The 12,500-nt window shown below is 36.4% G+C and overlaps 1 long non-coding RNA gene across 1 annotated transcript in view; it reads right to left on the bottom strand.

Annotated features, from left to right (window-relative positions):
- Positions 1-12,500, bottom strand: part of LOC136851573 (uncharacterized) — a 78,045-nt gene that overhangs the window by 22,610 nt on the left and 42,935 nt on the right. The gene's annotated exons all lie outside the window — the stretch shown is intronic.

The raw sequence follows: 12,500 nt of genomic DNA, 5'->3' as shown, positions 1-12,500 counted from the left end.
AATATGATTATTTATATATATATATATATATATATATATATATATATATATATATATATATATATATATATATATATATATATATATATATATATATATATATATATATATATATATATATATATATATATATATATATATAATATCGATATTGTTTTCCTTATCGACAGATGGATAGAGAAAAAACAACCAGAATACTTTCACAACATTAGCTGCTTCAAACACCTACAAAGATGGCTCAGATTTCCTCTTAACCTCCCTCACCATTCGAAATCGGTAGTGCACCTTCAGCAACCCTCAACCATTGTTCCACACTCCACCAGCATCTCACAGCGTTGCACTTACATCTAATTTGGTTTCCATGCCTTATCTCTTCATTCCATCCACATGTAAACCAAATTACCCTGAAGACATAAAACAACTCTGCCCTTAAATGGAAGACTGCAGTACCTGCAAAAATACAAAACTGAGAAAAATGGTAGATACTGCAGTTTTCCTTTGCCTTACTATTGATTTTGCAGATACTGCACATGGGGCCCCCTAAATAAAGCAGTGAAGAATCATTCTGAAACTGCAGTAACTTGTGTATTAGTGTTTCACGAGCCCAATAGGTGGCATATCTCAATTTCGAAAATTTTACTGCAGTTTCCCATTTTTGGGCAGAACTGTCTCAACCCTACTTTTACACCAAATCAATCACTCTTCGAGTTACATGTTTCACACACTTCGCTTCCAGTATAATGCACTTCTAACTGCTTTTCAGCAATTTATTTCATAAACTTCAACGCCCTCCATTTTGTCTCTCTATTAAATATCTCCTAAGCTTTTTCTAAATTCATGTATGCAACATACAGCTTCTTCTTTCACTTCCAGACTTCTCACATAAACAGCTCTTCGTTGGGTGAGTCGGTAGAGCTGCGGACTGTCGCTCGATGGGCCGGAGTTCAATTCCCCGGCCGGCTGAGGAAGAGTTAGAGGAATCTATTTCTGGTGATAGAAATTCATTTCTCGCTATAATATGGCTCGGACCCACAATAAGCTGTAGGTCCCGTTGCTAAGTAACCAATTGGTTCTTAGCCACGTTAAATAAGTCTAATCCTTCATTGGCCAGCCCTCGGAGAGTTAAAGCTGTTAATCAGCTCAGTGGTCTGGTTAAACTAAGCTATATTTATTATTCTCACATAAACTGATAAGCACTAGCTGTTCTTCCCTTATCATTAATTTTGTCTCCTGTCATCAGTCTTCTTAATGGTGTTTTACTGTATTTCCATTCAGATATGAGAATTTTATTGTGGAAGTTCACTTTTCAGTTCCAGAGGTCACCTTGAGGGTGTTGTGCGATTGGAACCTCCTTGTATTTTACACACTTTTTAACTGTTTACTTATTAATTTTTTACGTTATTTTTTCTTTTCAATTAACTGATTTCTTCTTTCTGTATTTCCTATTACCTTCTATTACTTCTTTCTAATGAACACCATATTCTTTAGAAGCTTGAATTTTCAGTCAATGGCTCCTGAGGGCTTTTTCCATATGAATAGGGTTCATCTTCTGAATAATAATAATAATAATAATAATAATAATAATAATAATAATAATAATAATAATAATAATACCCACCTCACGGTCCATTCCGCTTAATTATATACTTTTTGTCGTCCACTCGACGAACTTAGGCAATGTTGGTTCTGATCTGTGTATTTATGAATACAATCAAGAATGCCAAATGTCTTCAGTATATGAGGTCGTAAAAATTAAAATTCGTGTGGCAGGGCATAGGGGTGGCAATCTCACATTCGAGGACCCGCTGACAGTCAGAAAGCCTAGACGATGTGAAAACCTTCCGTCAAAAGAGCAAATGTGTATGTTGAGAGAAAAAATATATAAATACACACAAGTACGTGTGTGTGTGCGTGTGTGTAAGGGTGAAGAAGGGATATGTCCATTTAAATGAAGCATGCTCCTCTCTAATATATCAATTTTACAGCTTTCGACGATATATATATATATATATATATATATATATATATATATATATATATATATATATATACTATATATATATATATATATATATATATATATATATATATATATATATATATATATATATATATATATATATATATATATGGAGTAAAAATAAAAACAGTTTCAGTGAGGTATAAACAATTGTTTATCTTCTAAATATACAGAAGCTCTCGTCTAACTGAGGGGAAAAGCCTATCAGTCAGACAGACGAAAGCTGTACATTTAAGAGGAATATATGCCTCAAATATATATATATACCTCTGCTTCAAAGACATTTCAATTACGAGCTAATCATTCCTGGCAATACATTATGTACATACATATATATACACATACATATACAGTATATATATATATATATATATATATATATATATATATATATATATATATATATATATATATATATATATATATATATATATATATATATATATATATATATACATATATATATATATGTACAATAATAAAACCTTACTTTTTTGTTACACAATAAGAAATTTTCATTACTTTTTTCCGTACAACGGAGAGGAAGTACCAGGTTGAAAACTCTGTCATCGATGAGAAATTATAGCAAGCAATCATTAAACTCGGGAAGGCCAAACGAATCCGCCTGGCCCAGTGTCCCTTTCAAATGGTTTGTTAGACCACAAAATACATGAAAGGAAGCCGATAGGAAGACGAAGGAATTAAGGGGTGTAGATGGAAGAACTGTTTGAATTTTATTTCTTGAAAAGGCTTTTGCCCGGATTCATTTTTGTTGTCGTTTTGAAAGATCTCGGTAAGTCAGCCCTACTGAAATGAAGCAATCCTTGGTAAGAATAAAGTAATTCCAAGCAATTATATTATAAGTAATTTGTATATATTCTTTAAAGTAATGTCTTTGTTACAATGACTGTGTTGTGTATGTGTTATTCATTAATTGGAATTAATCGAATTATGATCAGAATTTTCTATCCTGTGATCAAATGAAGAAATCAACAATTTTTTATACATTCAACAGCAGTTGAAGTATCACGCATAATAATAATAATAATAATAATAATAATAATAATAATAATAATAATAAAAGAAAAGTGTGCTACTAGAAACAGCGCCCATAGTGAGAAAAGTGATGGACTCCTAAGGACGAGGGATGCAACCCGGAACCCCACACTTTAAAAACCACCCAGTCGAATAGGATGACTGTGATAGACCGAAAAAAAAATAATAGTAATAACAATAATAATAATTTGTAGAACTCTAAATGCCGAGAACAAGAGTAATTTTGCATAAGCTCCACAACAATATATCAGTAGAATGTGAGACTATAAAAATGAATAAAGAGTTTTCGAACCCTATCCTACGTTCATCCTCAGTCCAGAGTTGGACTGAAGTTGAACTCAGGATAGGGTTCGAAAACTTTTTATTCATTTTTATAAAGTCTCACATTCTATTGATATATTATTGTGGAGCTTATACAAAATAATAATAATAATAATAATAATAATAATAATAATAATAATAATAATAAATATATCAACCATACATTTTCCCCGTACGGTCACTCTTTCCGTCTAGAAACGATGATGAAAATAGATGATTTTAATTCTTTGAAGGAAACTGATAAAAGAGCGAGGGTCAAGCTATACACCTCCTCCCCCCTCCCGCCTTCCCTCTTCCCCTCCCTTCCCCTCCCAGTTGATAAGAAAAGGAATAAGAGTTTTATTTTCAACCTTCTCTCGGCTCGTAAATATTTTTGCTCCTCGCCCACCGACTAAGAGATTTGATACGGGTGTCACGGGACAAGTGATGTCTCAATTTGGGCCAACTTTCGGCGGACAGTTCTCTCTCTCTCTCTCTCTCTCTCTCTCTCTCTCTCTCTCTCTCTCTCTCTCTCTCTCTCTCTCTCATACACACACACACACTTGCGAGAGAAAAAGACATTTTCGTTTTAAAGTGACAACTCTGGGTTAGGATTTTAGAGGAAAAAATCAAATATAAGAAACTCTCTCTCTCTCTCTCTCTCTCTCTCTCTCTCTCTCTCTCTCTGTCTTGGCCAGAGAAAACGACATTTTGGTTTAAAATGACAATTCTGAGATAAAATTTTAGAGAAAAATTCATATAAAAGAAGCTTTCTTTCTTTCTCTCTCTCTCTCTCTCTCTCTCTCTCTCTCTCTCTTTCTTCCTCTCTCTCTCTCTCTCTCTCTCTCTCTCTCTCTCTCTCTCTCTCTCTCTCTCTCTCTCTCTCTCTCTCTCTCTCTCCGTGGTCGACAGAATTCCATACCGTTTTCTGAATGATAGATCTGGGTCAGTTCTATCCAAAAGTTTGGAATGAATCAAAGAATGGCTTAATTCATCGCTCTTTCTGGAAAAGGAAAAGACGGTAATAAATTCAGACTGGATTTAAACTTTTGTTATTCCTGCAGCTGTTTCGGTAGACTAGTGTGGAACTTTGCACGCATGCGCACACATCTTTTACACACACACACATATATATATATATATATATATATATATATATATATATATATATATATATATATATAATCTAAATAATCTACTTTATAGAACAGATATTAAAGGAATTAACGGATGCACAATGAAATCAACAAACATTAAGAACATATAAAAATTAGGTATCTGTCAATATGATTTTATAAATGCTAAATTTTTAATCTTTTATATATATAGATATACATATGTGTGTATATATATATATATAATGTACATATGTGTGTATGTATAAATGCACAGAGAGAGAGAGAGAGAGAGAGAGAGAGAAAGTTATACCAGTAAACAACGGGAAAGCAAATACAATGAGTACACTTTTCGTTAGCAGTTTTTCTGGATAGCTTGTTAACAAGGCAGAGGACAGTGAAAAACCTTTTCTCCGGGCGAAGAAAAGATTCCTCCCCCTTTAAATAAAACAACAACAACAACCAAACCCTTCGGCAGAGCCATTCCGTCTTTAGTATCAATTAGACGCGGCTGTCAACACTCTCAAAACTCTTTTAGGCGCGAACGGAATCTAAAAGATTTTCGGGCGCGGACTCTCAATGGTCGGGTTTGGCGGGAAACGCTCCAAAGGCTGTCGGAGGCACTACTGGTCTTTCCCCGCCGGACGTTGTTTGAGATGTTTCTTCTCATTCTTCTTCTCTAATTCTTAGGTTCTTTCAGCTGGTCGACTTCGGTTTTCAGAAGTCGCATTATTTCCCTTGAGCTGTTACCTCCCATAACTCCCTTGTCGTTAATTTGAAATAAAAAGCAATCAGAGTCTAAGCCGCTTGTCATGTCGATGGTCCCTAGACCTATTTTTTCGTTCTCTTTTCACAAATCTGCCGCGGCCTCGTTGAAACTCTTGTTTTTAACGCAGGAGGGAGACCGGAGAGAACTTTGGTTTTCCAGAGCCTAATGAGGGAGCTATTGTCCGCCCTGGGGGACACCAGCTTGTCCTCCCGTCGGGTAATTCATTTCCTCCCTAAAGTTTAGAGTTTGTTATCGTCGGGAGGGGAAAAACTAAAAGGAGGGACAACTCATTGACGCTGGGCATGAACAGAACATACGGCGAGATATTGTACCTTTTGAAATGAAAGAAAACGACGCCCTACAAGTTCAGGTCTTTGTTTTTCGCACAATGGTCTCGTTGGTTGGGAATAAGATTGGCAATGATAATCTGTCTGCTTGAAATACGATTACAGAGATTAATACAGAATTAGAGAAATGCCGACCTGACTTACGAGATACCGCTGCATTTTCTTCACAGGTTGATCGTCTTTGTTAATCTGATTGAATGGCGAATGAAATTAGACATTTCTTCTGATAAATGTAACAAGTTCAAAATACTTTTAAACCACTTAGTTTGGTAGGTACAAGAACCATGCAAAACGGAAATATGGAAGAATTTGCAATGTGGTGACCTACCGGTCTTCAGCAAGTATTTTATGATGAGGAAGCTTGTCACATACCTATCTCCCATTACCTGTGAACCACCAAAGTCACCTTGCTACCAGGTACATATTTCACTTATATCAACTCTTACACAGGTTATAGGCTACATATGTAACGTAGGTCATGGGGCTACAGCACCCCCACCCCCCAAAAAAAATCAGGATAACGATTTCCATAGCTCTGCAGAATGTGACCAGTAAAATAATACCTCTTCAAACAATAAGTTTTTTCCAAAAAATTTATGACCACCTGGTTCTTCGCAATTTTTTGGGATGAAATTGCTATCCTTATGTCCTTCGCCATCCCGGCTGCGACCCACCACAATCGGCCAACCACAAGTAGAATTATTCACTGCTCAGGTCAACAGAAGCACAGTGGTTGAAACAACTGTTAGTCACTTCCCCACGAATGCACAGTCAACAGAGAACCAGCAGTTATATTCCTAATTGCATTAGGAGTTAATTAAGCGCAAAAATTATTTTCTTGTTAATAGCAGCAGCAACACCCTCCCATCGCCAGTAACAACGGCGATAGTTAATGTAGTAATCAGCCTTGTCGTTAAAACCCCTCAAATATAGAACACAAGAAAGTAGTTTAATACATATTTGTTAATCAGAAATAAAAGCAGGATACATTATCGACAAAGGGCTAGATTTATAAACAAGGGTTGTACGCGAAATATTACTGAAGCATACGCCTACAAAAAAGTATACCTGTCCGGCTATGGCATAAGTTTACACACACACACACACACACAAACACACACACACACACACACACACACACACTTTTTCCTTTAGAGAAGTTGGGTCCCGAGGAAGTGTCAGCTTCCTAGTTCTATAAGCAATCCCTCTGGGATGAAACCTATGCCCTTCACAGCTCTGACTGCGACCTACTGCAGCTCATTAACAGCTAAATATAAACTCACTGGTTATGTCAACAGAGACACAATAGTATATAACGGATTCGAACTCTGGAAAATTCTTTTGGGTGAGTAGTCCGTCCTCACCTCTCTATGTGTGAGGATACAGACCCATGCAGAGATCACGAATCTTAAAAGATGAATAATCACAGAAAACATATACCACTCTGCCCCTTTTAATACAGGAGAGAGAGAGAGAGAGAGAGAGAGAGAGAGAGAGAGAGAGAGAGAGAGAGAGAGAGTGGGGGTACAGTGAGAGGAAGAATGGCGTTTGTGTTACGGTGTGTCTGTTCCCAGACTCTTCCACCCCACCCACTGTAAGATCATCCGCCACTTGATTTTCGCGAAGGACGCAAATGAACTACCCTGGTGGGGTGCTTTAGGTTATGCTTGAACCAAGTTTATATTGTTCAAGTAGGTTTGAATATATTGCAATTTGAAGGTAATATGATAGCGGTGTAGTGAAAATGGACTATAGGGTGAACAGTTCTGCTAAATGATATCGTATTTTGTTTGCCTCACGCGTTGATCTCCTTAAAAATAACATACGAGATTATAAGGCTGAGTCGTAACACAATTCTATGATACTGCTGAAGATGAGTGAAACGCATATTAAACATTTTTGCATCGGATGACAGCTGATGACAACACTCTTGAACTTTATTTAGATGGAACTATAGATTACATCGAAAGGCAACTACATCATAAACGCAAAATACATTTAAAAATAAGATTGAAGACAGACGATTGTGTTTCCAGTTGTTTGAAGCTGGATTCTATTGCGGTCCAGTTACCAGCCACCAGAAGGCCTGGCGTCGGCAGCGGCCTTTGAGCAACGCCCGGAACAAACCGCCTTTGAAACCCACTCACCTGTACCGCCCCGATTCTTTTGTGGAGTCCTGTGACATACCACAATCTCATTCCACTCTGCCGCCGCAGGAATCCATCTGTCCGTGCCCTCCGTCGCCTCCTTCGCAGTCCCCAGGAGCTTTGTATATTTTTCCCTTGTAAGTAGACGTCCGTGCCCTTGTAGTCTTTCTCCCACGTCAGGTAATTGGTCCAAATGGTCTCGTCGACGATGGAGCAGTTAATTAATCTTTATGGAAATTATAACACTCGTCGTTCTAATGTAAACAGGAGTCGAGATCAGGTAGTCGAAAAGGTTGCTACTGAAGAATGCTTTTAACTTAAATAAAAGCTGTTATGTAACGATGTCGGAGTTTAACCGATTTAGCGATTCCTTAATTTGAAGTTAATGACGTCATAATTTATTTGGCGACTTCATACAATAAGATTTTGTTTTCTTACGGAGTCAGCGATGCCAACATTGAGAATTATTGCTCACTTACGTTACGCCTTCATTCAATGCATAACTTTTTCTTGAACAACCTTCCATTAGTTGAAATATATCTTTCATTTAACTTACAAATCTTTCTTCGTACCTAATGACTTTTTCTATGAGATCCATTGGAGGGGTGGGTAGAGCTTAGCACGCTGTTGGCCCAGCGTTCGACTCTCCGACCGGCCAATGAAGAATTAGAGGAATTTAATTCTGGTGATAGAAATTCATTTCTCGTCATAATGTGGTTCGGATTCCACAATAAGCTGTAGGTCCCGTTACTAGGTAACGAACTGCTTCTTAGCCACGTAAAATAATCTAATCCTTCGGGCCAGCCCTAGGAGAGCTGTTAACCAGCTCAGTGGTCTGGTTAAACTAAGATATACTTATGAGATCCTTTTGGCTTTATAATAATAATAATAATAATAATAATAATAATAATAATAATAATAATAATAATAATAATCGATCATCAAAATATAAAATGTGTTTTACTACTGTATTAAATATTGCCGTGTATTCTGAAGCACAGAGGGAATATTTATGGAAACAGATTTATATTCAAAGCTTACAGGCGGATGAAAATAAAATTACAAAAAAAAGGGTTTCTTATATACCTGAAACAAGCCACAGACCCAACTCTCAAGTGACGAAAAATTGAAGGAATCTTGGGGAATGGAAGCTTGTACATTATTATTATTATTATTATTATTATTATTATTATTATTATTATTATTATTATTATTATTATTATTATTATACAAATCTCATAATCGTATGCGTCACTACAATGGTGAAGAAATGGTGATGTCAGTGTATAAATATATATATATATATATATATATATATATATATATATATATATATATATATATATATATATATATATATATATATATATTACAGAAGTGTTTCTAATTTCATTTTCGACGTTTCAACGTTTCAACTCTTACCAGCAATCGTCATTTAACAAAAATGGAAACTGTATAAAGACAATGAAATAATAAAACATACGGGCACACAATAAAACCCTAAATGCTAACACAGAAGCATTAACAGAACAAGGATAACACAGCATTATTATCAGTTTAAAGACACTAATGAGAAACATTTCTTAAATGCTCAAGGCTACCTCGAAGTCTCTGCTCTTAAATGCGAAAATGATATTGGAGGAGTGAGGCAAAGGTAAAGAAGTTGGACAGCTAAGGGCAACAGGATCGTATGCAAAGCAAAGATACATTATCACTGACCCTGGAGGTCTATGGAAAGACACTTCAAAAAAATCTTTTATTACCCTTGATAGTTCGCCAAATACGGCATACTGTAGGCAAATCCTCCTGTTGGGAGAAAACAGACAGAATTCCAAATCTCTGTAGGAGAGGAAAACAATCACTAAATCAAGCAATATGGATACTGCTGATCTTCATGGAATCAGTGCAGGGTGGAGTAGCAAGCAGGGTGCTACATAAACAAGTTAAACTAGATACTCTTCTCCATCCTAATGGGACACTGGCTGAAGTGGTGAGGTTTTCTTGATTCCTATAGTCTTCCTTCCTTTAAGAGGCTAAAGGTATATAAGGATCCACAGTAATCTTGACTGGAAAGACAAAATGTGTTTGTATATATATATATATATATATATATATATATATATATATATATATATATATATATATATATATATATATATATATATATATATATATATATATATATATATATATATATATGGGGATATTATGGCTGGCCCACTGCCTTTGAGTGATGCATCAGCCTAAATGGTTGCCCCAGCAGAAAAGTGCCGCGTTTAGTTCAAGTATGCTATTCCGTGGTTTGTTCCCGCGCTACGGTTCACCAAATTTAAATGGGTCCTGCAGTCTGCTGGGGTTAATAAAATGGCGTGGGCTGGCACCGTCATCCCTGAGGACTTCCTGGGATAATAGGAAGCTGTACCCTTCTGGTATGACTCCATCTGAAGGGGGGGCAAAGCAACGATTCTGAGATGAGGCTGCTGGCCCATAGACCCCTCAACTCCAGTTGTTTCTTATTATCTACCACCAACTATAACCGTATCTGTTATAACTCATCACGCACCGGCTTTTATCATTGGTACAATTACTTCTGTATTGTCCTTTCCATTTGGCTGGAAATCACTGAATTTAGCTGTACCCATAACTGCCACTCATTATATACTAAAATGTCCAGATCGTATATTTCATATTTATATATTATTATTATACCACTAAAACTGCTTACACTTTTTTCATCGTGTTAATATAATGTAGCCTACTTTACTATTTCTGCATTCCATGTGTGATATATGCCGAGAAGCATGTTCATATTTTGTTACCATTATCATTAATGCAGATATAATTACAGTTTCAAGAGATACTAGTGTTAAGCATACTAAACACAGGTTGTTTCGAGATCTGGTCGATCTTCACTTTCAAATGGCTATATGACTGGATCCGGATGAATGTGTAAATTATATATCTCTGATTATATTCGCGCAGCTTTCAGTCGTTTACGACTCATGTCCCATAACCTCCGTATAGAAACAGGTAGGTGGAGCCGAACTCCCCCGGAATTAAGGGTGTGTACATGTGATAATAGCACTATTCAGGACGAATCACACGTTCTGATCAATTGTCCTCTTTCAATGGCATGTAGGCGTAAATATCCAAACTTGCGTTATGAATCTCTGAGTAATTTATTCAATGAAAATGATAATATTGTTGATTTGTGTAAATATGTTTATGAAGTGCTTCATATTTATAAGTAATGTGCGGCTTTACCTTCTGTTTTATGTTTTTCTTCAAGTAAATTTTTTGTTTATCAAATATTATTTGTATGAGGACTTGATTTTGAATAGTTATGTAACCACTTTTTCCTTATAGTAAGTTCCTTTTTCGTTTATTTTTATAATCTTATAGGATTATGTTATTTGTACTTGATATTTTATTTTTCTTGTTAATAATTTTTTTTTCTGGATAGGCCATGTACTTGCAAGAACAGAGATTACTGTTTACTTTGTATATTTTGTATTATGTCACGTTTGTAGACAAATTTGTACTAATTATTGTATACTTTTGTCAATAAAATAAATAAAAATAAAAATAAATGTAATTTTAATAATAATTAAACGTGTACGCTAATAATAATAATAATAATAATAATAATAATAATAATAATAATAATAATAATAATAATAATGTACTAAAAGACAGGATGTTTCGAAGAGCGAGGTCAGGATCAAGCACTTGAATCGCTGAGGGGAGAGAGAGAGAGAGAGAGAGAGAGAGAGAGAGAGAGAGAGAGAGAGAGAGAATGTACTGTACAGACATTAGTGTGGGAAAGTTTAGTTTTCTCTTTTGCTTTTCCCCTAAATATCCTTCACTGTTCTGCATGAAAGGCTTCCTTTCCCCCTATCACAGGTGATTGTGTGTCTCATTCCTTCACGGTAACCCATCCCCCATTCAAGATGGCTGGAGTGAGTGCGAGACGAGGAGCGGGGAGGAGTAGGGGTAGGAGGATGGAGGAGTGCTGGACGGGGAGGGGGGGAGGTTGGAGAAGGTGGCGTGATAAACAACTACTGTGGAGGCATTTAACTCCCAGCCAATAGCTCAGCTAATCCAACGGCATCCGTCATCGATCCTCCATTTACCCGGGGCTGATCCCTCGCGGTAATCCCTAAACAACTGGAGAGGAGATTCCAACAGGTACCTTTTCAAGGAGGTGCCTCTTAACCTCTGACGCCATTAGAGAAAAGGAAGAAGAAGAATGCGCGCCACGAAGGAGAAGGCGGGAGAACTGAATACACTCCGCGGGAAAGAGGAGTCTCGTGAAGGATGAGATGACTTTAAGTATATAGACGCTTCTGGATGACGTTGGAGAGCCACTTGGACCGAAGCTTGTGGAATTCATTGGCTTATATTTTGCTAGATCACGTTCATGTTTTTTTCTCTCTCTCACAAAATGATCAATCTTGGATGTTCTATGTAAAATGTTTATATTTTTGAGACTTGTGTGAAGCCTTGCGACTAAGGTCCATCGTAGGCTAGTTAATCTAATACTCACGAAAGGATTATTTATTTATTCTAACAGTGTTGCACATCGAAAGAAATAGTCTACATTGGTTGGAACTCTCTCTCTCTCTCTCTCTCTCTCTCTCTCTCTCTCTCTCTCTCTCTCTCTCTCTCTCTCTCACTGGTGAGTTAACATGAAACTTAACGAATCCCGCTGAACTTAAATTAATTGTTAATCTTTTTCTACTAAAG

Source organism: Macrobrachium rosenbergii, chromosome 23 (assembly GCF_040412425.1).
Source record: "Macrobrachium rosenbergii isolate ZJJX-2024 chromosome 23, ASM4041242v1, whole genome shotgun sequence".
Classification (NCBI taxonomy): Eukaryota; Metazoa; Arthropoda; class Malacostraca; order Decapoda; family Palaemonidae; genus Macrobrachium; species Macrobrachium rosenbergii.
The sequence above is the reverse complement of the archived record's forward strand: the minus strand, read 5'-3'. Positions and strand labels throughout refer to the sequence as shown.